Source organism: Coregonus clupeaformis, chromosome 8 (assembly GCF_020615455.1).
Source record: "Coregonus clupeaformis isolate EN_2021a chromosome 8, ASM2061545v1, whole genome shotgun sequence".
NCBI lineage: Eukaryota > Metazoa > Chordata > Actinopteri > Salmoniformes > Salmonidae > Coregonus > Coregonus clupeaformis.
The window spans coordinates 320,001-347,500 of record NC_059199.1 but is presented as its reverse complement, the minus strand read 5'-3'; the positions used below and the strand labels follow the sequence as shown (position 1 = coordinate 347,500).

Sequence of the window (27,500 nt, the reverse complement as noted above, 5' to 3'; positions counted from 1 at the left end):
GGTGACTGTCAGGGGTGCAGGGGAAGAGATACACACAAACACACACACTCCTGCAGTATGTCCCGTTGTACACTCTCTGACCCTCTATCACGTCGCCTACAACCTCTCCTGTAGATCTAGCTACTGTAGGCCTACATGGGAAGAATAGAAATGTGAAAAAGCTGAATGTAGCCTATATTTAAACGAAAAAAAGCGACCATACTACAGAACATTAGGATCAGATGGGTTTGTCTAGCCCTGTGCTGAATTAGCTAGTTCACCACAGCCAAAGCAGCTTCATTGAGAAAGCAGATCATGTACAGGATAGACTGTGTGAAACATGCTCGTCAATCTCCTGTAATACACTCATTACATTTAGGGATTTAGGAGATTGCAGGGAGAGAGTGTGTGTGTGTGTGTGCGTGGGTGTGTGTTTGTGTTTGTGTGTGTGTCCGTGTGTTCGTGTTTGTGTGTGTGTGTGTGTGTGCGTGTTTAGTGCACTAATATAGTCCAGTATATGTATAGGAGGATCAGGCCACCGCTAAGTCAGTTCCAGCCGCAGCTTTTAACAGAAACAGGGTCAATGCTGTCTAAAGCCCAGCGCTTTGACAGACTCCTGAGTTAGGCAACAGCTAGCTAGGCAAATCCCCCAAAACACACTCAAATCCCTCGCTGTGTCATTAGCTCCAGAGGAAAGACCCAGGCACCCCACGCACCCCACTCATCCTAACACACAGCGACATATAAGACTTCCTGTCAAAGGCCTCATCCACATCCCTTATATCCTTCCCTTCCCTCCCTAGCTCCTTAGAAACATTCAAAATTCAAATTCCTTGATGAGATTCCCTTTCCATTTTCCCTGCCAGTCAACCAGCCGTGCAGCTGAAACGCATCAGAGACACTTTGGGCTCTGTTCAAATAGGGAGTCTTTTTAAAATGGGAATCCGACGGCTCTACAGATTCTAATGAAATGAAGTGTCATGCATAGCAAATCAGTTCTGCTCTTTTATTCGCCTAATGGCTTCAATGACACCTGTAGGACGGAGGTAACGGGACAAAAGGGAGGATGGGAGAGGACAGTCGCCACGCTAAGGGGAGATGACAGGAGCTTGACGCGGATCAATGGTCGCTCCTTAAGATAGAAGAAGGTGGTGACTGCAGCGGTCACGGTCACAGATCCCCATGCGTTGGACCGTAAAGGTTGGTGGCCATTTTGGAGACAGACATTTGTGGTTGTTGTGTGATAGCGATAGAAGTATGAAAGGTTTTATCCACAGTTGATATGCCATTAGGTATCAGACTAGTCCAGTGTAGTAGTAGGATTTCTGTCAGTCTGGCATACAGTATCAGGTTATTGTTATGCCCAATTATAATTTTTTGGCCAAATCTACCTGGCAGATGTTTTGGTCTTTTTCAAAACTCAATGTTTTCTTCCAATTCAACCTTGGCCTGTTGGAACAAACTAAAGCCTTGCAGTAAGGACATACTGTAGCTACGAGGAGGGTTCTTCAGTCAGTCGGCCTGTTAGTAATGTCAGAGTGAGTCTACTCCCACTCCCTCCAGCTACAGTGACTCAACCCCTAACTAAGGAACATCGCCTAACCCATTGCTCCTCACTCAGTCACAGTGGGGCAAGGAGTTCAGTGTAGCAGCATGGAATTCTCAAATAAATACTATCTCTCTCTCTCTCTTTCTGGCTCGGTGAAGACTGCCTAAGGTGTACTGCTGCTGTTAATAGACTGAATCATTGGTGAGGAGGAGCTCACTCGCTCTGCTTCCTGAAGCTCCTGGGGTGTGTGTGTGTGTGTGTGTGTGTGTGTGTGTGTGTGTGTGTGTGTGTGTGTGTGTGTGTGTGTGTGTGTGTGAGAGAGAGAGAGAGAGAGTTTAGCCTCCTATTTTCTCATCCCACCCAAATCTACTTCCTTGGCTCCTCCTGTCTCTCCACCTCTTTCTCTCTCTCTCTCTCTCTCTCTCTCTCTCTCTCTCTCTCTCTCTCTCTCTCTCTCTCTCTCTCTCTCTCTCTCTCTCTCTCTCTCTCTCTCTCTCTCTCTCTCTCTCTCTCTCTCTCTCTCTCTCTCTCTCTCTCTCTCTCTCTCTCTCTCTCTCTCTCTCTCTCTCTCTCTCTCTCTCTCTCTCTCTCTCTCTCTGGTATGATGGGTAGAGGAGGTGCAGTGAAGCTGGTAAAGGTGTTTGCATACCCACAGCCCACGGGATGTGTATTATCAGGATGAGTGATTGTCTGAGCCCAAGGCGTTTGTCGTGCCCTCAACCTTGTGGAAAGTTAACACAGAGATAAGGCTTCTGGAGCTTTCACACATCTATATACTAACAAACACAGAGACATACAGAATGCACAAGCGCTAACAGACACACTGCAGTTTCCACACACACTGACAATTAGACATTACGTGTTTCAGAACTCGCAAAGATACACTCGTTGCTACATTTTTCATAAGGGGAAATCATGTCTGAAATGTCAAAGTGGAAATTACAAACTTCAGAAGCCTTTTTAAACCTAAAATATCCAACAAGTGTTACATTTCCTGCATTGCAGGAACGTTATCCTGCAACAGCGTGATCAAATTAAGATCCTACATCTGTAAATCATAAACTTGGGCGCTAAGCCTAAGCAGAGACAGAGACACTGACAATAAGTAACAATGCAGGAGAGCGGGAGAGAGGGAGAGAGGGCCGCAGGCATGGAGAGGGTGAGAGAGGGGGAGAGAGAGAGAGAGAGAGAGAGGGGGGTGGAGAAGGAGAGAAGGAGAGAAGGAGAGAGAGAGGGGGGGTGGAGAAAGAGAGAAGGAGAGAAGGAGAGAGAGGGCCACAGGCATGGAGACCAAGATTAACAACATCCCTGCATATGGAGTGGGGAGAGAAATATAGGCGCTGTTGAGATCAGCGGTGGAGATAGACGGGCACGCGGGTGACCCCCAGGGGCAAGGGGCAAGGGGGTCGGAGCTGACAGCAAAGGAACCGCCAACAGTCCCCAAGAGTACGCCTCTTCCTCTTCCTCCATCATCATCATTCATCATCACACAACGGAAGAGCCACTCACCCAAAACACACATTCTAGAATACAGTATATTGGCTGTGTGTGTGTGTGTGTGTGTGTGTGTGTGTGTGTGTGTGTGTGCAAGCTTGTGTGTGTGTACATGTTTTATTCATGACAGGACCAGTTCAAGTGATACAAAATATTAGCTTTTGAAACATCTAACAGACATGTCAGATTGAAAATATTGCTATTTGACTCATATTTGGGCTCCCGAGTGGCGCAGTGGTCTAAGGCACTGCATCTCAGTGCTTGAGACGTCACTACAGACCCCCTGGTTCGATTCCAGGCTGTATCACAACCGCCGTGATTGGGAGTCCCATAGGGCGGCGCACAATTGGCCCAGCGTCGTCCGGGTTTGGCCGGTGTAGGCCGTCATTGTAAATAAGAATTTGTTCTTAACTGACTTGCCTATTTAAATAAAGGTTAAAAAAAAAAACGATAAAAAAATATTTAATCCTTATGAATATATATCAGATGCATTCTATGTAATGCAGAAGGTCTTACAGTGTTTTACGATTGCTTACACACTCAAATTAAACTTTTCCCACAATTAGCAAAACCTTACACTCAAGGAGCAAAACTAGATTTGCACAACTGTAAGCACATTGTCAGCTTCACACTATTTGCAAAACATTACACACAGTGATTTGCAAAACACTAAACACACTTGTATACATCAGACACAGAAGAATATCATGATGTCACTTCCTTGCAATTCCAAAGCACTGACTGTCAAATTACCACACCTATGAGCCAATCTGTTAAACACAGCCATCAGGTGCACAAACCCATGGTTGCTAAATTGTAGACACACCAATCAGGTTTAAGCACTATAAAAATGCAGCAGGTAGGTTCACCTGCCTTCAACCAAAATGGAAGGAGTCAGAAGAAGAGTGAGGGTGAGAGGAGGAGTACACAGAGAAGGAGAAGGAGGTAGAGGAAGAGGCAGAGGCCGAGCCAGAGGTCGAGGAAGACCTGAAGCAGGAGGAAAACGTGCACAAAGAAGAAGAGGACCAAACTTATCAAATGACATTCGTGCAACACTAGTGGACCATGTTGTGAACCACGGATTGATGCTGAGGGAGGCTGGACTGATAGTTCAGCCAAATCTTAGCAGATATACAGTGTCATCTGTCATAAGGACTTTTCGACAGGAAAACAGGTAAAAGAAGATCTGTCTACAGTTACAGTAATCAGCCGCTTATTGTATGCACCATATCAGCACTTGTGATACCCCTTCCTGTGACATTGTACAGTAAGTTACATGTATTATTTTCTACATAGGATTGAGGGTCGGGAACGACAAGGAGGAAGGGGGCCCATATTCACGCAAGAACAAGAGAGAGAGATAATAAACATGGTTTTGGCCAATAATGCTATCAGGCTCAGAGAACTACAAGCCAACATTGTCGGTGACCATGCCATTTTCAATAATGTCCATCAGGTCTCTCAGTCAACACTGGCACGCATCCTGAAAAGACATCAGGTTAAAATGAAACAACTTTATCGAGTGCCTTTTGAGCGGAATTCAGAGAGGGTCAAACGGCTGCGGCATGAGTATGTGGAGGTTTGTATTGTTCACTTTAGCACTGTGATGTTGCATACTGCACACATAATTTTTTTACATTGACTGTATACTAGACCTATCCTGAACTACACAATCTTGTCTTTCACTGTATTTCAGAGAGTTTTGCAGATGGATGCTGAGGAAATCCTGCATGAATTCATATATATTGATGAGGCATGGTTCAACCTCACAAAAGCAAGAAGGAGAGGCAGAAATATCATTGGCCACAGGGCTATAATCAATGTCCCAGGGCAACGTGGGGGTAACATCACCCTACTTAAAAATCATACAATGTGATTTTCTGGATTTTTTGTTTTAGATTCCATCTCTCACAGTTGAAGTGTACCTATGATAAAAATTACAGACCTCTACATGCTTTGTAAGTAGGAAAACCTGCAAAATCGGCAGTGTATCAAATACTTGTTCTCCCCACTGTATTTGAGAATGCTGTTCATTGACTACAGCTCAGCGTTCAACACCATAGTGCCCACAAAGCTCATCACTAAGCTAAGGACCCTGGGACTAAACACCTCCCTCTGCAACTGGTTCCTGGACTTCCTGACGGGCCGCCCCCCAGGTGGTAAGGGTAGGCAACAACACGTCTGCCACGTTGATCCTTAACACTGGGGCCCCTCAGGGGTGCGTGCTTAGTCCCCTCCTGTACTCCCTGTTCACCTACGACTGCATGGCCAAACACGACTCCAACACCATCATTAAGTTTGCTGACGACACAACAGTGGTAGGCCTGATCACCGACAATGATGAGACAGCCTATAGGGAGGAGGTCAGAGACCTGGCAGTGTGGTGCCAGGTCAGCAACCTCTCCCTCAAGACAAAGGAGCTGATCGTGGACTACAGGAAAAGGTGGGCCAAACAGGCCCCCATTCACATCGACGGGGCTGTAGTGAAGCGGGTCGAGTTTCAAGTTCCTTGGTGTCCACATCACCAACGAACTATGAAGAGGGCACGACAACATCTTTTCCCCCTCAGGAGAAAAGTTCTACAGCTGCACCATCGAGAGCATCCTGCCCAGTTGCATCATCGCCTGGTATGGCAACTGCTCGGCATCTGACCGTAAGGCGCCACAGAGGGTAGTGCGCACGGCCTAGTACATCACTGGGGCCAAGCTTCCTGCCATCCAGGACCTATATACTAGGCGGTCTCAGAGGAAAGCACAAAAAATTGTCAAAGACTCCAGGTTCCCAAGTCATAGACTGTTCTCCCTGCTACCGCACGGCAAGCGGTACCGGAGCGCCAAGTCTATGACAAAAAACCTCCTTAACAGCTTGTACCCCCAAGCCACTGCTGAACAATTAATCAAATGGCCACCCGGACTATTTACATTGACCCCCCCCCCCCATTTGTTTTTACACTGCTGCTACCCACTGTCTATTATCTATGTATGGTCACGTTACCGCTACCTACATGTACAAATTACCTTGACTAACCTGTACCCCCACACATTGACTCGGTACCGGTACCCCCTGTATATAGCCTCGTTATTGTTATTTTATTGTGTTACTTTTTATAATTTTTTACTTTAGTTTATTTGGTAAATATTTTCTTAACTCTTTCTTGAACTGCATTGTTGGTTAAGGGCTTGTAAGTAAGCATTTCACAGTAAGGTCTACACCTGTTGTATTCGGCACGTGACGAATAAAGTTTGATTTGATTTGATAGTCATTACCACTTGGCACACATTTGCGACAGGATTACGACCGCACACTCTGATGTCCCCACTCACAACCGGCACTATTTTCAATAATCCTTCCTCCCATCCCTCCCTCTATCCATCCCTCCCTCTATCTATCCCTCCCTCTATCCATCCCTCCCTCTATCTATCCCTCCCTCTATCCATCCATCCCTCTATCCATCCCTCCTTCCTCCCATCCCTCCCTCTATCTATCCCTCCCTCTATCCATCCCTCCTTCTATCCATGCCTCCTTCCTCCCATCCCTCCCTCTATCCATCCCGCCTTCTATCCATCCCTCCCTCTATCCATCCCTCCTTCTATCCATCCCTCCTTCCTCCCATCCCTCCTTCTATCCATCCCTCCTTCTATCCATCCCTCCTTCTATCCATCCCTCCCTCTATCTATCCCTCCCTCTATCCATCCCTCCCTCTATCCATCCCTCCTTCCTCCCATCCCTCCCTCTATCTATCCCTCCCTCTATCCATCCCTCCCTCTATCCATCCCTCCTTCCTCCCATCCCTCCCTCTATCTATCCCTCCCTCTATCCATCCCTCCCTCTATCCATCCCTCCTTCCTCCCATCCCTCCTTCTATCCATCCCTCCCTCTATCTATCCCTCCCTCTATCCATCCCTCCCTCTATCCATCCCTCCTTCCTCCCATCCCTCCCTCTATCTATCCCTCCCTCTATCCATCCCTCCCTCTATCCATCCCTCCTTCTATCCATGCCTCCTTCCTCCCATCCCTCCCTCTATCCATCCCTCCTTCTATCCATCCCTCCCTCTATCCATGCCTCCTTCCTCCCATCCCTCCCTCTATCCATCCCTCCTTCTATCCATCCCTCCCTCTATCCATCCCGCCTTCTATCCATCCCTCCCTCTATCTATCCCTCCATCCTCCCATTTTCTCTGGCATTTCCTCCATCCTTCCCTCCCTCCATAACTCCTCCTACTCTGTGGCAATGTCTTCTCTTTTTCTTATTCTCTCCGTTAATAATCCTTTCTCCCCTCCTCTCCCTCCATCCCTCCTCCCTGGCACTTCCTTATTTTCTCTCTTTTTTTTAAATTAAAGATGTCTGGTGGCCAACCCGTTCCAGAGAAAATGGATCCTGACAAAAGGATGCAACACAAGCGAGGAAAGAGATCAATGTAATTGCCGTGGCAACAAAAGGAGGGTTTATGTTGCGCAATAATGACATGTGGAGCGCCTAGGAACATAACTAAGCGATTTACATTTCGTTTTCATTGCTAAATTGCGGAGAGAGAAACAGCCAAAATACTTGAGTCCACAAAGGATATGTGGAGATTGGATTTTGTCTCTTGTTATAATCACAGCAATCATCGTCAGGTTATTTGGTTTCTACGTGGAGAAACAGAAACAGTGATGTTGTGGTTGATCACGCTGGTAAAGTCATTAGAACTGTGTGAAGGAGTGTAATGTGTTATTAGCATGGACTCGGATGACTCTCTTGTGTCTTATAAAGAGAGGATGATGACCATCCTGTGTCTCATAAAGACAGGATAAGTAACAAGACATCATTGTATAATTATGAAAGGGCTCGTAGACGGTTTTCTTGTGGAGAAGAGATTGGATCCCCATGTCCATTCACATAACAGACACATGCATATGTAGCTTTGCAGTTATCACCATGTAGTTATCATCTCTACTGTCTTGTATCCAAAATGACTCTCATCTCAAGAGGAAATTGTCAATATCGTGCCCTCTACGTGGTATTTTCACATGTTCAATTCCCAGGTAAGAGAGGGGGCCACAGTGGTTCTCTGTAGCTCAGCTGGTAGAGCATGGCGCTTGTAACGCCAAGGTAGTGGGTTCGATCCCTGGGACCACCCATACACAAAAAATGTATGCACGCATGACTGTAAGTCGCTTTGGATAAATGTGTCTGCTAAATGGCATATTATTATGTAGGGGGGCAATATTGACAATTTACTCCTTTTGGATACATTTCCTCAACACTGCCAACAGTCTCCTTTTCTATAAAATGTGTTCTGCTCACAGGGGGCTGTTTTATTTCCATTTCCCCTATATAATATTGTATACAAAATGATTGACACATTTGTCTTACCCTTTTTTAATCTGTTGCACACATTTATTACTTGTTAGATCAGATTTGTTGAAACGTCTGTATTCCATTGACTCCTTTACCACATCTATTCATGTTTTTCCATATACAGTATGTCTACTCTGTAATATTTATTGTGATGTTAATGTATTATTTGTATTAAATTGACCGGATGTACATGCCTCTAGAGGTTATTTAAGTAGGTGTGCTTCGCGGAGGTGCATGACCTAACGAAGATCCAACTCGGATTGAAACGTTGTCTTTATTGTACGTCTGATTAAATCACCATGGGAGTATACCAGAGTTGCGGACATTCCTTTTTTCCTTCATTAATTATAATCCACATAATAATTCACATTTCCTGTTGCAGCAGGATTATTTTCCTGCTGTAGCAAACTGGCCAAAATGAAGATCCTACACCTGTACAGTTCAGAGCAGAAGAGCGATCCTTGGGAAGGATTCTAACATATCGGCAAAAAGCTCCTGTTACTTCATTACCTTCTCCTCCTCATATGCCCTCTTCTGTCAATCAGCCCTGCTCTCACCCAGAAGAGCTGAGGTGGAAGATATCGATCTGAACACACACTCACACCCACACCATCCCCTGTCTCTCTATCAGGTGGGGCACCTTTAACTGAACACCCACACTCTCACTCAGTTGTAAGCATGTACACACACGCATACAAACACACGCATACAAACACACACAAACACACACACACACACACACATGCAATCTTCAAAGCAAAAACCCTTACATTTCTCACCTCTTTATTTAAAAAAAGAAATCTCTCCTCTTTCACGCTACTGCTCTTCACTGCTTCCTGTGAGGGAAGTAGCGAATCACAGAGTGGCTAATGCTAATGGATTTTGCCTTGTCATCAGCTCTAACCCACTCCAGCCTTCACCCTCAAATCCACTTCAATCACCGTCCACAACACATGGACTGAGAAAGAGAGATAGAGACTTGTACACAAACTGTCTGGGCCAGTCTACAAACCCCTGTTTTCTCCTTCAACAACCAATGTATTATCCCACTGCCAACAGTGTCCTTGGCCACAGTTCACCACAGATTTCAATAGGAAAGAGGGGGGGTGGGGGGTATGCTAAACACTAAGTCTGAAAGCAGCAGGACGCCACCAGTGTGTGGCTACAGCCTGTCCTCATAAAACTACTTACAGGGGACTTGCTGCAAGTGACCTTGACTGTGTCCCCACAACACATAACATCCCCATAATACACAGTGTCCTACTGAGGAACAGCATGAATCCATCTGTACATGCCTTGGATGCATTTACACTCCTTCTCACAAAGCATTGGAATCCATTAGAGAAGAATAAAGCATTGAGGTGATAGTGTGAAGCCTGTGCCAGCTTTTCAGTCAGTCTCTCTGCCTGAATCCTATTCTTGCCCTAATGGGAACAGGTAGGACATTCTTAGCGGTAGAACAAGTGAGAAGGTCGGAGGGGCAAAGTCATTTGTCATACAGTGGCTTGCGAAAATATTCCCCCCCCCTTGGCACTTTTCCTATTTTGTTGGCTTACAACCTGGAATTAAAATGGATATTTTGGGGGGGTTTGTATCATATGATTTACACAACATGCCTACCACTTTGAAGATGCAAAATATTTTTTATTGTGAAACAAACAAGAAATAAGACAAAAAAACAGAAAACTTGAGCATGCATAACTATTCACCCCCCCAAAGTCAATACTTTGTAGAGCCACCTTTTGCAGCATTTACAGCTGCAAGTCTCTTGGGGTATGTCTCTATAAGCTTGACACATCTAGCCACTGGGATTTTTGCCCATTCTTCAAGGCAAAACTGCTCCAGCTCCTTCAAGTTGAATGGGTTTCGCTGGCGTACAGCAATCTTAAGTCAAACCACAGATTCTCAATTGGATTGAGGTCTGGGCTTTGACTAGGCCATTCCAAGACATTTAAATGTTTCCCCTTAAACCACTCGAGTGTTGCTTTAGCAATATGCTTAGGGTCATAATCCTGCTGGAAGGTGAACCTCCGTCCCAGTCTCAAATCTCTGGAAGACTGAAACAGGTTTTCCTCAAGAATTTCCCTGTATTTAGCGCCATCCATCATTCCTTCAATTCTGACCAGTTTCCCAGTCCCTGCCGATGAAAAGCATCCCCACAGCATGATGCTGCCACCACCATGCTTCACTGTGTTGATGGTATTCTCGGGGTGATGAGAGTTATTTTTTTCATTTCACTTCACCAATTTTCACTATTTTGTGTATGTCCTTTACATGAAATCCAAATAAAAATCAATTTCAATGACAGGTTGTAATGCAACAAAATAGTAAAAACGCCAAGGGGGATGAATACTTTTGCAAGGCACTGTACATCCAACTTCATTGTTTTATTTTTCTGCCGACAGCGCCACCTGTCGAAGCAACATTGAGTCTGTGGGGTTATTGGACGTGGGACGACGAGCAGGATGAAAAGAAAGATTAGATATAATGAGGTAAGAAAAGAGTCTGTCTGCACAATTAAAGCTTTCATTTAACCAGGAAAGGAAGGACGGTAGCCAAGGAAACCGAGGGAGGGAGGGATGCCCGGCAGCCAATGAATGCAAATGTTGTCGTCGTGGTTGGAAAAATTTAAACAGAAACCACGCCGGCAGCTGGCGGTGGGTACTGTGTAGTCGATGGGTCCAGGGGTGATTGGCAGGGGGAGTAAACTTGGCCACGTCTTTGGGGAATCATAGTTTGGAACTGATAAGAAGATTCTGACCGCCCCCCTTTTTCAGATCACCATATCTCATCATCAGAGATCTTTTCTTTAATGCTTATCTTGGTGTTTTCAATCTATTATGGGTTGCGATAATGTGTTTGAATTAACTTTATTGATTTCAGGCCTGACCTTATACTCATCCCTATGAAAAGCTGCAAATTAATCTTTATTTGTTTTGGTTTTGTTTGTTGTCAGTATTGGATACAGCCATTGAATATTCATTCAGGCTAGCGAGCCACAAGGGAATCATATGTTAACCCTGGCGTATGGCAAGATCTTTTTCAGTCAATGGCAGGTGACCATTTCATGGTCAAGTGTGGTCAACCCTTTTGTACACAGAGATGAGGTGGGGTTGAGGGGAGGCTAATCACTAGCTAAACACACACAGAGGGAATTCCATCAGTGGTTAATATGACTTACAACATGTTTCATTGATGATCATAATGGAGGGAGAGGGAGAGCTAGAAAGAGAGAGAGAAAGCGAGAGAGAGACAGGGAGAGAGAGAGAGATTATTATCTATTTCACTTGCTTTGGCAATGTAAACATATGTTTCCCATGCTAATAAAGCCCTTTGAATTTAATTGAATTGAGAGAGAGAGAGAGAGAGAGAGAGAGAGAGAGAGAGAGAGAGAGAGAGAGAGAGAGAGAGAGAGAGAGAGAGAGAGAGTGAGAAAGAGAAAGAGAAAGAGAGATGCGCTCTCGCCCATGGCCCAAAATCTTTGTTGGCACAGCACTCAATGATTTCTAGCCACTCACTCTCTCTCACTACTCCCAACTCTTAGTACATGTTCTTATGTTGTGACCGAGTCACTTAGAGTCTCTCTCCTAAGTCTTTATGACTTGTGCCCTTGTAAACTTCACGGCACACATTTCTCCAGAGAGGAGAGTTGATGCTTTATTAAGAGTGTCCAAACCCATGAGCTTGAGAGATGACTGAGAGGAGAGGAGAGCTACTCACTCTAGTAGTCCAACGGCTACATCTCTAATGGAAATAGCGTCACCATCAGACCTGGGTTGAAAGAGTATTTGTTTTCTTTCAGATACTTAGAGCTTTTTATTGAGCCTTCCTGGAGAGTCAGGCGGGCAAGATTAGCACGTTTGGAACAATTCCATTGGTTAAATGGAATTTAAACTCAATTTAGGCACAGCTAAAGTATTTGAAAGAAAACCATCACTATTTGAACCCAGGTCTGTCTAGTAGTCGGCGGATCCATCTCTTATGGAGGATCTTCCACAGCCCTAGCAGTCAATTAGCTAGTGTGAAACCCTCAAAGGTCTAATATAGCTTTCTGAAATCTAATATTACATGGTTTCTCTCCAACTGGCTGTGTATAGATCTAAGGCTTCGAGGCATCAAGAAAGCTCCCCTTAGGGGGCAGCATGCCAAAAGTGCCTTAGCTTGACCCTGCGTCAACAATTTGCATGGATCAGAGTTGCATCCATCCGAGCGTGGTGCAATGTCAGGGTGAAACTCCCTCACAAACATAAATAACTCATTAATATAGTGACATCCACACCTCACATTCAATTAAAATGCAAAGCACTGATTTGGATTCACCCCTGAGGGTACACTGCATATTCCGCTTCATTATTACTGCCTTGAAACCCCCCACCCCCCATCTCTCTCATTCCCCATCTCCCTCTTCCTTTCTCTCTCCTCTCTCTCCTCTCTCTCCTTCTCTCCCTCTCTCCCATCCTGTACAGTATGTTCATATTCATCATGACCCACTTTCTTTATTTTGTACCCTCTCATTTCATTCCTCAACACACAGGCAGACAAAACTAGATGATGAGAGAGAAAGAGATAGACAGAGAGAGAGAGAGAGAGAGAGAGAGAGAGAGAGAGAGAGAGAGAGAGAGAGAGAGAGAGAGAGAGAGAGAGAGAGAGAGAGAGAGAGAGAGAGATTCCTCCTTTAAAGCAGTGGAACAACTAGGGACCTACTGTCAGGGAAAGAGGAGGAAAAAGAAAAACAGAGCATAACACCTTACTTCCTGCCTCCTTACTTCCTTCCTCCTTCCTTCCTGCCAAACCGAGTCGGGGATGTCAAGGTCCAACGTTACCTGTTGACATGCCAACCAGGTGGAACGTGAGCGATCCTCTCCTGATGACGGAGAGAGAGAGAGAGAGAGAGAGAGAGAGAGAGAGAGAGAGAGAGAGAGAGAGAGAGAGAGAGAGAGAGAGAGAGAGAGAGAGATGATGATGATGATGATAAAGAAGAAACAAACAACATGAGACTGTCAGTCATGATTTATAGAACTAGAACAACAACAAAGGGGCTCGGAGCCAACCATCGACTTTTCACTAGGGGGGAAGGGAGACGAGATACAGTATGGAGTAGAGAGATGGTAGAACATCTCCTTTATTGGGGATCCATAGCAAAACTGTAGCAAAACTCCAACAACACTTCTTCACCCCCCTCTTCCGTCCATACTACTCAGGTGGTACTGGGAGTCTACCTCTATACAGGGACAACAACATTACATTCTTTTTTCAGCCCCAATAGCTACTACTATGAACAAATGTGCTCAAAGGGATTTTATAGTGGATTGCAGGGTGTTATAGTGTTTTTTATGGTGGCGCAACTTTACATTTCAACAGTACAAATTCTTCATAGTCAGTGTATGGGTGGTGTGGAACTTGCTATTCTAGATTGTGAACTAGCCTTTTGAATTGTCTACTAATGGTAAAGCAGCAGTCGCTCTATCCAATAGGTAGTGGGCACAGAGTACACTTAATCTGCTAGACTAACAGTATACGGAGCAGAGCAGCAGAGGATGACCCCTCTGTGTCTTAGCTCTCAGCTGGACCAATTAGATCACCTCCTTGCTCTCAGCAAACTTTCGGGACTTTGTACAGACAGTACGGTAGCTATCACAGACGCGTCTAATCAATCCCAGACCAACAAACAAAGACGCGTCTAATCAATCCCAGACCAACACACACAGACGCGTCTACTCAATCCCAGACCAACACACACAGACGCGTCTACTCAATCCCAGACCAACACACACAGACGCGTCTACTCAATCCCAGACCAACACACACAGACGCGTCTACTCAATCCCAGACCAACACACACAGACGCGTCTACTCAATCCCAGACCAACACACATAGACGCGTCTACTCAATCCCAGACCAACACACACAGACGCGTCTACTCAATCCCAGACCAACACACACAGACGCGTCTACTCAATCCCAGACCAACACACACAGACGCGTCTACTCAATCCCAGACCAACACACACAGACGCGTCTACTCAATCCCAGACCAACACGTTCACTAGAGAACGTATACAGCAGTTGACATACAAGTAACATAGATGTCTAGAATATACTGTACACTGAGTGTACAAAACATTAGGAACACCTTCCTAATATTGAGATGCACCCCCACTTTTTCCCTAAGAATAGCCTCAATTCATCGAGGCATGGACTCTACAAGGTGTCAAGCGTTCCACATGGATGCTGGCCCATGTTGACTCCAATGCTTCCCACAGTTGTGTCAAGTTGGCAGGATGTCCTTTGGGTGGTGGACTATTCTTGATATACACAGGAAACTGTTGAGCAAGAAAAACCCAGTAGCGTTGCAGTTCTTGACACCTAGGACCATACCCTGTTCTAAGGCACATCAATCTTTTGTCTTGCCCATTTACCCTCTGACTGACACACACACACACACACAATCCATGTCTCAATTGTCTCAAGGCTTAAGAATCCTTCTTTAACCAGTCACCTCGCCTTCATCTACACTGATTGAAGTGGCATCAATAAGGGACCATAGTTTTCACCTGGATTCACCTGGTCAGTCTATGTCATGGAAAGAGCAGATGTTCCTAATGTTTTGTACACTCAGTGTACATAGAATGTTTATTGCCCTTAGAGGGCGTTTATTAAATTAAATATTTGAAGTTGTAGTCTTGTCTTGTATTCATTTGACTAATTTGTGAGCATACAGTAGGTGACATTACAGTGACATATAAATTATATCATTTTTGACATATACTAAAGAGACCATGTTGAAGTCATGGAAAAACATGATTGATGGAGTGCATCATCACTTCAACATGGTCTCTTTAGATTATGTCAAAAATTAATTACTAATGAGATACATGTATGCATGTTCCTATCTGGCCAACTGGGGGAGGAGAGGAAGGCCATGTGTTTCAAGTCAAATCAAATGTGTGGGTGGCCTTTAATTGAAATGGTGTACTTCAATAAAACGCGACCCCGAAACGGCCAACAGACAAAGAATAGGCAGGGAATAAACAAAAACAACAAAACTTCAGCGTTTTCCTTTCCAGGCTGCATGCGGGGGGTAGGATTGGATATAGGGGTGTGCTCTGGAGCGAAGACCCCAGCCTCGGTACCTTGTCCTGGGGAGAGAGAGGTAGAGGGATAACCTCTCTTTCCTGGTCGTCATGAATTATTCCACAGCCCAACCACCTGTTCTGTTCTGTTCTGTTGAGACCCAGTCAATGGGATTTGGCTGACAAAACCTTTGATCCCACAACAGCCACGACGTACTCCATAATGAGGCTCTTGTATCAGGCCTGTGTGATATCCCCCTCTCTCTCTTGCCCTTTCAGCCTCTCCCCCTATGTCCTCCATCTAAATATCTCTCTCCCTCTATGTCCTCCATCTAAACCTCTCTCTTCCTCTATGTCCTCCATCTAAACCTCTCTCTCCCTCTATGTCCTCCATCTAAACATCTCTCTCCCTCTATGTCCTCCATCTAAACATCTCTCTCCCTCTATGTCCTCCATCTAAACCTCTCTCTCCCTCTATGTCCTCCATCTAAACCTCTCTCTTCCTCTATGTCCTCCATCTAAACCTCTATCTCCCTCTATGTCCTCCATCTAAACATCTCTCTCCCTCTATGTCCTCCATCTAAACCTCTCTCTCCCTCTATGTCCTCCATTTAAATCTCTCTCTCCCTCTATGTCCTCCATCTAAACCTCTCTCTCCCTCTATGTCCTCCATCTAAACCTCTCTCTCCCTCTATGTCCTCCATCTAAACATCTCTCTCCCTCTTCGTCCTCCATCTGAACCTCTCTCTCCCTCTTTCTCAATATCTCCCTTGCTCTGACTTCCATCTAACTCTTGCAAGTTTCAAGTTTTCAAATTGTATTAGTCATATGTACAGGACACACATGGTATACACCATCCAACGAGATGCTTACTTACAGGTTCCCTCTCGATAATGCAACAACAATAAGAAATAATCAATTATAAGAGGCGGCACACATTCCAGTGATATGTAACATGCTGGCAGAACTGCAGAGAAAGGAGGGAGGGGAAGAAAGAGAGGAGGAGAGGAGGAGAGGTGAACAGAGGAGGGAGGGAGGAGAGGAGGAGAGGAGAACAGAGGAGGGAGGGAGGAGAGGAGGAGAGGTGAACAGAGGAGGGAGGGAGGAGAGGAGGAGAGGTGAACAGAGGAGGGAGGGAGGAGAGGAGGAGAGGTGAACAGAGGAGGAGAGGTGAACAGAGGAGGTAGGGAGGAGGAGGAGAGGGAGGGAGGGAGGGGGAGGGGAGGGGGAGGAGAGGTGAACAGAAGAGGGAGGGAGGGAGGAGAGGAGGAGAGGTGAACAGAAGAGGGAGGGAGGGAGGAGAGGAGGAGAGGTGAACAGAAGAGGGAGGGAGGGAGGAGGAGACAGAGAGGGAGCGGGAAGGAGAGGTGAACAGAGGAGGGAGGGAGGAGAGGAGGAGAGGTGAACAGAGGAGGGAGGGAGGAGAGGAGGAGAGGTGAACAGAGGAGGAAGGAGAGGAGGAGAGGAGGAGAGGTGAACAGAGGAGGGAGAGAGGAGAGGAGGAGAGGTGAACAGAGGAGGGAGGGAGGAGAGGAGGAGAGGTGAACAGAGGAGGGAGGAGAGGAGGAGAGGTGAACAGAGGAGGGAGGAGGGAGGAGAGGAGGAGAGGTGAACAGAGGAGGGAGAGAGGAGAGGAGGAGAGGTGAACAGAGGAGGGAGGGAGGAGAGGAGGAGAGGTGAACAGAGGAGGGAGGGAGGAAAGGAGGAGACGTGAACAGAGGAGGGAGGGAGGAGAGGAGGAGGTTAGGCTGTCCGGTCGTCAGCAGTTCTCACTGATGCTATCTGGGTATCAGCACCACAGCACGGCCCTTGGCCCTGTCTGTCCCTCACTCCACCCTCCAGCCTAGGGGCTTCCCGCACCAGCACCTACCCCAACTGCATGCACCGATAGCGGGCAAGAGGATAGGGCCAGAGGGGGCGTGCGGTGGGGGTGCTGGAGAATGGGGGGTATGGTGGTAGAATACACAAGGACAAATGGTGATGGGTCATATTGTGGGCATATGGCTCTTTTAGCACATCTATATGGGCTTTAGGTAAACAGAGACAGATGGGTACACACACACACCAAACACTACACCACACACACACACACACACACAAGCTAAAATAAGGCCTCAGAGAGTTACATATCATCCAGCCTGCAGGGTCTGTGTGGAACCCACAAAACCCTCCCCTCCACTTTCTCACTTTTTCTGTCCTCTCTCCCTCTCTCCTCCCTCTCTCCCTCTCTCCCTCCCTCTTTCCCTCTCTCCTCCCTCTCTCCCTCTCTCCTCCCTCTCTCTCTCTCTCTTTCTCTCCCCTACTGTGCTCCATTTAACTTCACAAACACAGTGTGCTACGCCCGCTCCCTCTGAACATCCCAATCCTCAGCTAATCTCATCTCTGTGAATCACAGAGGAAACGTCTGATCCAGCCACCACAAACCTATGGCAGTCCAATATTTACACAGGCCAGGCAACATCAGAGGAAGAAGCATGCCTCTGAAAAATATGTGAGGAAAATTCCCTCATATTTCAACCTACTGCCAAACTCACTGCTGCAGAAATCCCACTGGCTGAGGAGATATGTGCTTTGGCTGGGTGGGTAATTTATGTTATGGAAAGATATGTAGATTTATCATGAAAAGATTATATACCGTACCGGTGTTTGGTGTCTCAACAGTGAGTTATTGCATAGGGGGAAGAGGAATTGGTCCGGTATTTGCTTTCACAAGCATAGAGCATATCTAGCGTAGAGATAAGGGTATACAACAAATAGACTACAGGACAATACACATGCCCCCAAAATACCCATTAGTTGTGTCCGCTGATGCCCACATGACTATTCCACTTGGGAAATGACCTCTACCCAGAATGCCCCAACTCTCTCTCTCTCTAGACAGGGGTCATGTTCACTGACCTCACCATGCTATGTTCACTGACCTCACGTGGAGGGCACAGGGGTAGAGGAGACCAGTGTAGCAGTGTAGCTCCGGAGTGAAGTTTCCCCTTTGTACAGATCTAGGATCAGCTTCCTCTCCCCCAATCCTAACCTTAACCATTATAATAATAAAGTAATAATATAAAATGGGAAACTGACCTAACATCAGAATCTAGGGACAACTTCACCCTACCCCATGTGTGTACGCAGGGGGTGTTGCGGTGGATGTCCTCTCCATCTCTCTTTAAACATAGGAACACAGGCTCAAATTTAAAATCACATTATGTATCCAGAGATACATCAGAGAGGAAAATATTTACAGTGAGAAACCTTCTCCATGGGGGAGGAGAACGGAACGCCTGTGTGTGTGTGTGTGCTATCCAGTGTTACCATGTTTGTTCTTCTTCTGTGGTTTCCCCGAGGTGGGCTGCGTTGACGTCTGCAGGGACTCTAACTGCACACAAAACCTTTTATCTCCCAGACTCCCTTACTCCCTCCACCACCAGCCAGGACACACTTGTGGAGCACTAGACAGCACAGCACTGCAACGTTATTAGAATATTCCCTAGCGTAGTCCGTAACGCACTCAAAGAATCCTATTAATACCCGTTTACTATTAAACATGTAGGCTAACGCTAGTGCTACTACCACTATAATGAATATGCTCATATTAGCATCATTAGCATCATCTTCTGTGCACAGTCATGCACTCATAGACTTGTATTACTACCATTTACAAGGTAAACAGGTAGCTTGATGCTAATGCACCTTCCATTGTGCCTTTTACTAATATAATCTTCTCTACTCTGTAAAGCACTTACAGATTTGGTGTTACGATCCGGCACTGTTGGTCCTGCCCCGCTTGTTTCCCTTTTCCTTTTTTCCCCTGTGTGTGTTGTCTGTGTCTGTCTCCCCCTGCTGTGCAGCCCAGGCAGAGGATCTAGGTCAGGGGGCGTGGCCATTCTCTCTCATGCTCAGTTACCTCCAGCTGCGGCTCATTGTCACCAATCAACCAGCAGTTATCTACCCGGGCTGGACACCTCTCCAGCGCCAGTTCGTTCCTACACTACCTGTGGTAACTTGGCCCCGTACAGCAATCTCAGTCTAGTTGTTACTATCTCAGCATTATAGTTGTTTCTGCCACGTTTTGTAACCTGTCTCTCCTTCGACCAGATCCCGTCTGTTCCTGCTGCCTGCCTACCTGCCATTCCCACGCCGCAACCTGCTCATCTGTTGTCTGATATCCTCGTCATCCAGCTCTCCGGACTACTGGCTCTCCCCCCCACTCAGCTCCTACCCCGGTCTGAAGCTATTCCACCCTGAACTGTTTCTCTCTGCCAATTCACGCTGAATAAACGACATCCTAATTCACCCTCTGTTGTCCGTGTGTCCGTCTCTGCACCTGAGTCCCCACCAAGCCTAATAGAACGAACTGGCCAAACATGGACTCAGCAGAGATGCCACATGAAACAACGGGTGATGGCGTATAACGCGCCCTCCATTCACAGGGAATGTTATTGGGACAACACGACCAACTCATCCGGACTCTTGTGGATAACAACCAGCAGTTGTTGGATCAAGTATCTCATCTCACCTCTCAGGTAGCTAACCTGGTAACACTCACTACCCTTCCTCCCTCTGCTTCTCCTCCGCCTGTTCCTCCTACAGTGGCTCCAGGCTCGGCTTCCGCTCCTGCCCTTCGGGAACCCCCTACAACCTCACCCGAACCTTTCACCGGGGACCTGAACAAATGCCGTGGTTTCCTGCTTCAGTGCCGCTGGTGTTCCAACAGAAGCCCTGTCTTTCTCCCACGGAATCCTCAAAGGTACATTACGCACTGGGGGTTAATGAGGGCAAAGCTTTGATTTGGGCAGAAGCGGCTTGTTCTACTCAGCAGATTGCCAGCCTGTCGTTTGACGATTTTTCCTCTCAATTGAAAGTTGTGTTTGATCACCCGGACCATGCCGGGACCGCCACAAAGAGACTATTGAAGCTACGACAGGGCACGGGTAGCGTGGCTGAATACGCCATTGATTTTTGGACCTTGGCAGCCGATTCCAAGTGGAATGACGAAGCTCTTCAGGGAGCGTTTGTTAACGGTCTAAGTGACACGATTAAGAATGAACTAGCTGTTCGTGATGAGCCTGCTAACCTTCATGTTCTCGTTTCCCTTGCTACACGAATAGACAACAGGCTACGGGAGAGGAGACAGGAGAGGGGCGGTCGGGTCCACACCGCAGCGGATCCCTCCACGGAACTAGACGAGCCCATGCAGCTGGGCCGTGCTCGTCTGTCCCCTGCCGAAAAGGAACGGCGCATGCGGGCTGGTGAGTGCATGTACTGTGGGGACCGCACTCATTTCCTGGTTAACTGTCCGGTTCGCCCAAAAGACCAAGCTCGCAGGTAAAAGTGGGCGTACTTGCGAAGTGCTACACCTGACTCAATGCCCACAGCACCCCGTCTAGTTATCCCAGCTACAGTCCAGTTCAGGAATCTATCTCTCCCACTAGCTGCTCTCATCGACTCTGGTGCTGAGGATAGTTTCCTTGACGTTAACCTGGTCACTCAGGCTGAGATCCCTGTTAAGCCCCTGCCTAAGCCTATAACAGTAACCGCTATTGACGGCCATCAGTTTGCCAACATCACCCATCAAACTGTCCCCGTTTCTCTCATGCTGTCCGGCAATCACAAGGAAACCATCCAGTTTAAAGTAGTCTCCTCCTCGGCCTCCCCCTTATCCTCGGTTTCCCTTGGCTTAGCATTCACAACCCCCATATTGACTGGCAAAACCACAAAATACACAGTTGGAGCACTCACTGCCATTCTGTTTGCCTTGGGTCGGCTATTCCGCCCTCGGTAGGTTCCCCTGCTTCCCTGTCAAAACCCCAGACCTCTCTTCAGTCCCTGAGGAGTACCTGGACCTGGCCGAGGTATTCAGTAAGTCCAAGGCACTTTCATTACCACCTCATAGGCCATACGATTGCGCCTATTGAGTTACTGCCTGGAGCCCCTTTGCCGTCCAGTCGGCTTTTCAATCTGTCCCGTCCTGAGAGAGAAGCTATGGAAACCTACATAGGCGACTCCCTAGCCTCTGGCATCATTCGTCCCTCATCTTCCGCTGTTGGTGCTGGGTTCTTTTTTTGTAGAGAAGAAGGACAAAACATTACGCCCCTGCATTGACTACAGAGGACTTAATAACATCACAGTCAGAAATACGTACCCCCTGCCTCTCATCAACTCAGCATTTGAACCCCTTCATGGTGCCACCGTGTTTACCAAACTCGACCTACGTAACGCTTACCACCTCGTTAGGATCAGGCCGGAGACGAATGGAAGACTGGGTTCAATACCCCTCTCGGACACTTTGAATACCTAGTCATGCCATTCGGTCTCACTAACGCCCCAGCAGTGTTTCAGGCCATGATTAACGATGTGTTGAGGGATTTTCTACACCGTTTTGTGTTTGTCTATTTGGATGACATTCTAATATTCTCTAAGTCACAGGATGAACACGTCTCCCACGTCCGTCTGGTTCTCCAACGCCTCATGGAAAATAAACTGTATGTGAAAGCAGAAAAATGTGAGTTCCACCGGCAGTCCGTCCCCTTTTTGGGCTTTATTATCGAGCGGGACAAGTGTCACCAGACCCTGACAAGATCAGAGCGGTTGTGGAGTGGCCCACACCCACGTCTCGGAAGCAGCTACAACGCTTCCTGGGCTTCGCCAACTTCTACCGCCGCTTCATCAGGGTTTCAGCCAGTGGTTGCCCCCTGACCAAGCTCACCTCCCCTAAGGTGCCATTCCTGTGGACGCCTGAGGCCGAGTCAGCTGTGAGTACATTGAAGGAACTGTTCACCACCTCACCTGTTCTTATTCATCCAGACACTAGTTTGCAGTTTATTGTGGAAGTGGACGCCTCTGATTCGGGGGTGGGGGCAGTCCTGTCACAACGTTCCCCACGGACCAGAAGCTCCATCCTGTGGCCTTTTTCTCCAGGAGATTGACCCCTGCTGAGAAGAACTACGACGTGGGTAACCGGGAGTTGCTTGCTGTCAAGTTGGCGTTGGAGGAGTGGAGGCACTGGCTAGACGGAGCAGAGCAACCCTTCATAGTCTGGACAGACCACAAGAACCTGGCTTACATCCAGTCATCCAAGAGGCTGAACTCCCGTCAGGCCAGATGGGCTCTGTTCTTCAGCAGGTTCAAGTTTATTTTAACATATCGTCCTGGCACACGTAATGTCAAGCCTGATGCTCTCTCTCGCCAGTTTACAGACAATGAAGACTTCAGCAATCCTGAACCTGTTCTGCCCGCTTCCTGTTTGGTGGCGGCTGTTCACTGGGAAATCGAGTCCCTCGTCCGATCGGCACAAGAGTTGGAACCTGGACCGGCCGATGGCCCCCCCGACCTTCTCTATGTTCCCGCAGCCGTGCGGCCGCAAGTGCTCAACTGGATCCACACCTCACGATTCTCCTGCCACCCTGGTATGAACCGTACACTGTCGCTACTTAAGAGGCACTTTTGGTGGCCATCCGCCGAGGCTGACGTCCGGGAGTACGTGGCGGCCTGTTCCATCTGTGCCCAAAACAAGGCGTCCCACAGGGCTCCTTCGGGCCTGCTGCGGCCTCTCCCAGTCCCGAGTCGTCCTTGGTCTCACGTGGGCTTGGACTTCGTCACTGGACTTCCTATGTCTGAGGGTAATGACACCATACTCACCATCGTGGACAGATTCTCTAAATCTGCCCATTTTGTTGCATTACCAAAATTACCATCTGCCAGTGAGACAGCCGACCTTTTTGTCCTACATGTATTCCGTCCCCATGGAATACCTGTGGACATAGTGTCCGATAGAGGCCCACAGTTCATTTCTCGGGTATGGAAGGAGTTTTGTTCTGCTCTGGGTGCCTCTGTCAGTCTCTCATCAGGTTTTCATCCCCAGTCCAATGGCCAGACTGAGAGGACCAATCAGGACCTGGAGGCTGCTCTACGCTGTGTGACATCCCAGAACCCGTCCACCTGGGCCAAACATCTCCCGTGGGTCGAATATGCCCACAATTCCCTCACCTCCTCTGCCACCGGCCTCTCACCATTTGAGGCGGCTTTGGGGTACCAACCGCCATTGTTCCCCGTCTCAGGAAAGGGAGTTAGCCATCCCGTCAGTTCAGGATAACCCGTCGCTGCCGCAAGGTGTGGGTGGACACCCGTGAGGCCCTTCTACGGACAGCAGAGCGTAACAAGAGAGTGGCGGACAGGCACAGGGTAGTCGCTCCCCAGTTCCAGCCTGGTCAGCGAGTTTGGCTCTCCTCCAGCAACATCCCCCTGCGCACTGACTCCCGTAAGCTGTCGCCCCGGTATTTGGGTCCTTTCGAGATCGATTCCATCATCAACCCTTCGGCTGTTCGGTTGAAGCTTCCCCAGGCCATGAGAGTCCATCCTACATTTCACGTGTCCCAGCTGAAGCTGGTCTCCTCCAGCCCTTTGTGTCCGCCTGTGGATCCCCCTCCGCCACCGCGTGATTATTGACGACCATCCAGCCTACACGGTGCGGGAGACTGCTGGACGTCCGGAGGCGTGGTAGAGGGCTTCAGTACCTGGTGGACTGGGAGGGATACGGTCCCGAGGAGAGGTCCTGGATTCCCCCGACGATTTATACTGGATCCTCAGCTGGTGGCTGATTTCCATAGGGACCACCCTGACAAGCCGGGTGGGTCGCCGGGTGGCGCCCGTTGAGGGGGGTACTGTTACGATCCGGCACTGTTGGTCCTGCCCCGCTTGTTTCCCTTTTCCTTTTTTCCCCTGTGTGTGTTGTCTGTGTCTGTCTCCCCTGCTGTGCAGCCCAGGCAGAGGATCTAGGTCAGGGGGCGTGGCCATTCTCTCTCATGCTCAGTTACCTCCAGCTGCGGCTCATTGTCACCAATCAACCAGCAGTTATCTACCCGGGCTGGACACCTCTCCAGCGCCAGTTCGTTCCTACACTACCTGTGGTAACTTGGCCCCGTACAGCAATCTCAGTCTAGTTGTTACTATCTCAGCATTATAGTTGTTTCTGCCACGTTTTGTAACCTGTCTCTCCTTCGACCAGATCCCGTCTGTTCCTGCTGCCTGCCTACCTGCCATTCCCACGCCGCAACCTGCTCATCTGTTGTCTGATATCCTCGTCATCCAGCTCTCCGGACTACTGGCTCTCCCCCCCACTCAGCTCCTACCCCGGTCTGAAGCTATTCCACCCTGAACTGTTTCTCTCTGCCAATTCACGCTGAATAAACGACATCCTAATTCACCCTCTGTTGTCCGTGTGTCCGTCTCTGCACCTGAGTCCCCACCAAGCCTAATATTTGGATTCATACCATTAACAATGTAAACATGTAACCTAATGATAACACTATGAAAAATATAGTTTACCAAGCTACCAATTACTTCACACTGAAAGAAGTTAAGCTACACTAAAGCTACCCTTAAGAATAATATAGTTTTGGTATTTGGTATTTTATTAGGATCCCCATTAGCTGTTGCAAAAGCAGCAGCTACTCTTCCTGGGGTCCACACAAAACATGAAACATTACGTAATACAAAACATTAATAGACAAGAACAGCTCAAAGACAGAATTACATTTTAAAAAAGGCACATATCAATACATACACACAAACTATCTAGGTCAAATAGAGGAGAGGCATTGTGCCGTGAGGTGTTGCTTTATCTGTTTTTTGAAACCAGGTTTGCTGTTTATTTGAGCAATATGAGATGGAATGGAGTTCCATGCAATAATGGCTCTATATAAATCTGTACACTTTCTTGAATTTCTTATGGATTTGTGGACTGTGAAAAGACCCCTGGTGGCATGTCTGGTGGGGTAAGTGTGTGTGTCAGAGCTGTGTGTAAGTTGACTATGCAAACAATTTGGGATTTTCAACACATTCATGTTTCTTATAAAAAGAAGAAGTGATGCAGTCAGTCTCTCCTCAACTCTTAGCCAAGAGAGACTGGCATGCATAGTATTTATATCAGCCCTCTGATTACAATGAAGAGCAAAACGTGCCGCTCTGTTTTGGGCCAGCTGCAGCTTATCTAGGTATTTCCTTGCAGCACTTGACCACACGACTGGACAATAATCAAGATTAGACAAAACTAGAGCCTGCAGAACTTGCTTTTTGGAGTGTGGTGTCAAAAAAGCAGAGCATCTCTTTATTACGGACAGACCTGTCCCCATCTTTGCAACCATTTAATCTATATGTTTTGACCATGATAGTTTACAATCTAAGGTAACGCCAAGTAATTTAGTCTCCTCAATTGTTCAACAGCCACACCATTCATTACCAGATTCAGCTGAGGTCTAGAACTTACGGAATGATTTGTACCAAATACAATGCTCTTAGTTTTAGAGATGTTCAGGACCAGTTTATTAGTGGCCACCCATTCCAAAACAGATTGCAACTCTTTGTTAAGGGTTTCAGTGACTTCATTAGCTGTGGTTGCTGATGCGTATATGGTTGAATCATCATCATACATGGACACACATGCTTTGTCTAATGCCAGTGGCAGGTCATTGGTAAAAATAGAAAAGAGTAGAGGGCCTAGAGAGCTGCCCTGTGGTACACCACACTTTACACATTTGACATTAGAGAAGCATCCATTAAAGAAAACTATTTGAGTTCTATTAGATAGATAGCTCTGAATCCAAGATATGGCAGAGGTTGAAAAGCCATAACACATACGTTTTTTCAACAACAGGTTATGGTCAATAATATCAAAGGCTGCACTGAAATCTAACAGTACAGCTCCCACAATCTTCTTATTATCAATTTCTTTCAACCAATCATCTGTCATTTATGTCAGTGCAGTACATGTTGAGTGCCCTTCCCTATAAGCATGTTGAAAGTATGTTGCTAATTTGTTTACAGAGAAATAGCATTGTATTTGGTCAAACACCATTTTTTCCAACAGTTTGCTATGAGCTGGTAGCAAGCTTATAAGTCTACTGTTAGAACCAGTAAAGGCCACTTTACCATTCTTGGGTAGCGGAATTACTTTGGCTTCCCTCCAGGCCTGAGGACAAAGATTTTCCTCTAGGCTCAGATTAAAGATATGACAGATAGGAGTGGCTATAGAGTCAGCTACCATCCTCAGTAGCTTTCCATCTAAGTTATCAATGCTAGGAGGTTTGTCATTATTGATCGACAACAATAATTGTTCCACCTCTCCCACACTAACTTTACAAAATTCAAACTTGCAATGCTTGTCTTTAATTATTTGTTTTTTTATGCATGAATACGATGGCTCACTGTTCATTGTTGGCATTTCCTGGCTAAGTTTGCCCACTTTGCCAATGAAGTAATCATAAAAATAATTGGCAACATCTGTCACGTCTCCTCCTATTGCTCCCTTCCGGCGCTCTGATTCGCCGGTCTACTGAGCCACCGGTCTGAGCGCACCACCTCAGCAAACACAGGAATGGAAACCCAACACACCCTAATCACCTCCAGCGCACCTGCACCTCACCATCTCATCACCACCACTATATAACCCTGGACTGTTCAGTGTTGTGTTGTGTGTGATTGTTAGTGTCATGTCGTTTACTCACTCTTTGTTGTTCTCTTGCTCAGTGTTAAGTAAACCTTTACCTTGTTGATTCCTGCGTCTGTGTCCTGCCTCTTCGTATACTCAGTACTCGTCACAACATCAAATGGTTTTGTGATGAATAAGCCATCTGATTCGATGAAAGATGGAGTTGAATTTGTCTTGCTACCCATTATTTCATTTAAAGTACTAAAGTTTTTTTTCCCCATCATTCTTTATATCATTGATCTTGGCGTCATATTACAGTTTCTGCTTCTTTTTGTTGAGTTTAGTCACATAATTTCTAAATCTGCAGTAAGTCAACCAGTCAGATGTGCAGCCAGACTTATTAGCCACTCCTTTTGCCCCATCTCTTTCAACCATACAGTTTTTCAATTCCTCATCAATCCATGGAGCCTTAACAGTTCTAACAGTCAGTTTCCAGGTGCATGTTTATCAATAATTGGAAGAAGCAATTTCATAAATTCATCAATTGCAGCATCTGGATGCTGCTTATTAATCACATCAGACTAACATATGAGTCACAGCAAAATATTTTGTATGATCTCTTATACACAATTTTAGGCCCA

At 46.9% G+C, this 27,500-nt stretch overlaps 1 protein-coding gene across 1 annotated transcript in view; it reads right to left on the bottom strand.

Moving 5' to 3' along the window:
* Nucleotides 1-27,500, bottom strand: part of LOC121571016 (neurexin-2-like) — a 140,578-nt gene that overhangs the window by 34,818 nt on the left and 78,260 nt on the right. The window contains exon 2 of the mRNA XM_045222198.1: nt 13,115-13,227. The gene's annotated coding sequence lies outside the window, so the exon portion shown is untranslated. The remainder of the gene's footprint in view (nt 1-13,114; nt 13,228-27,500) is intronic.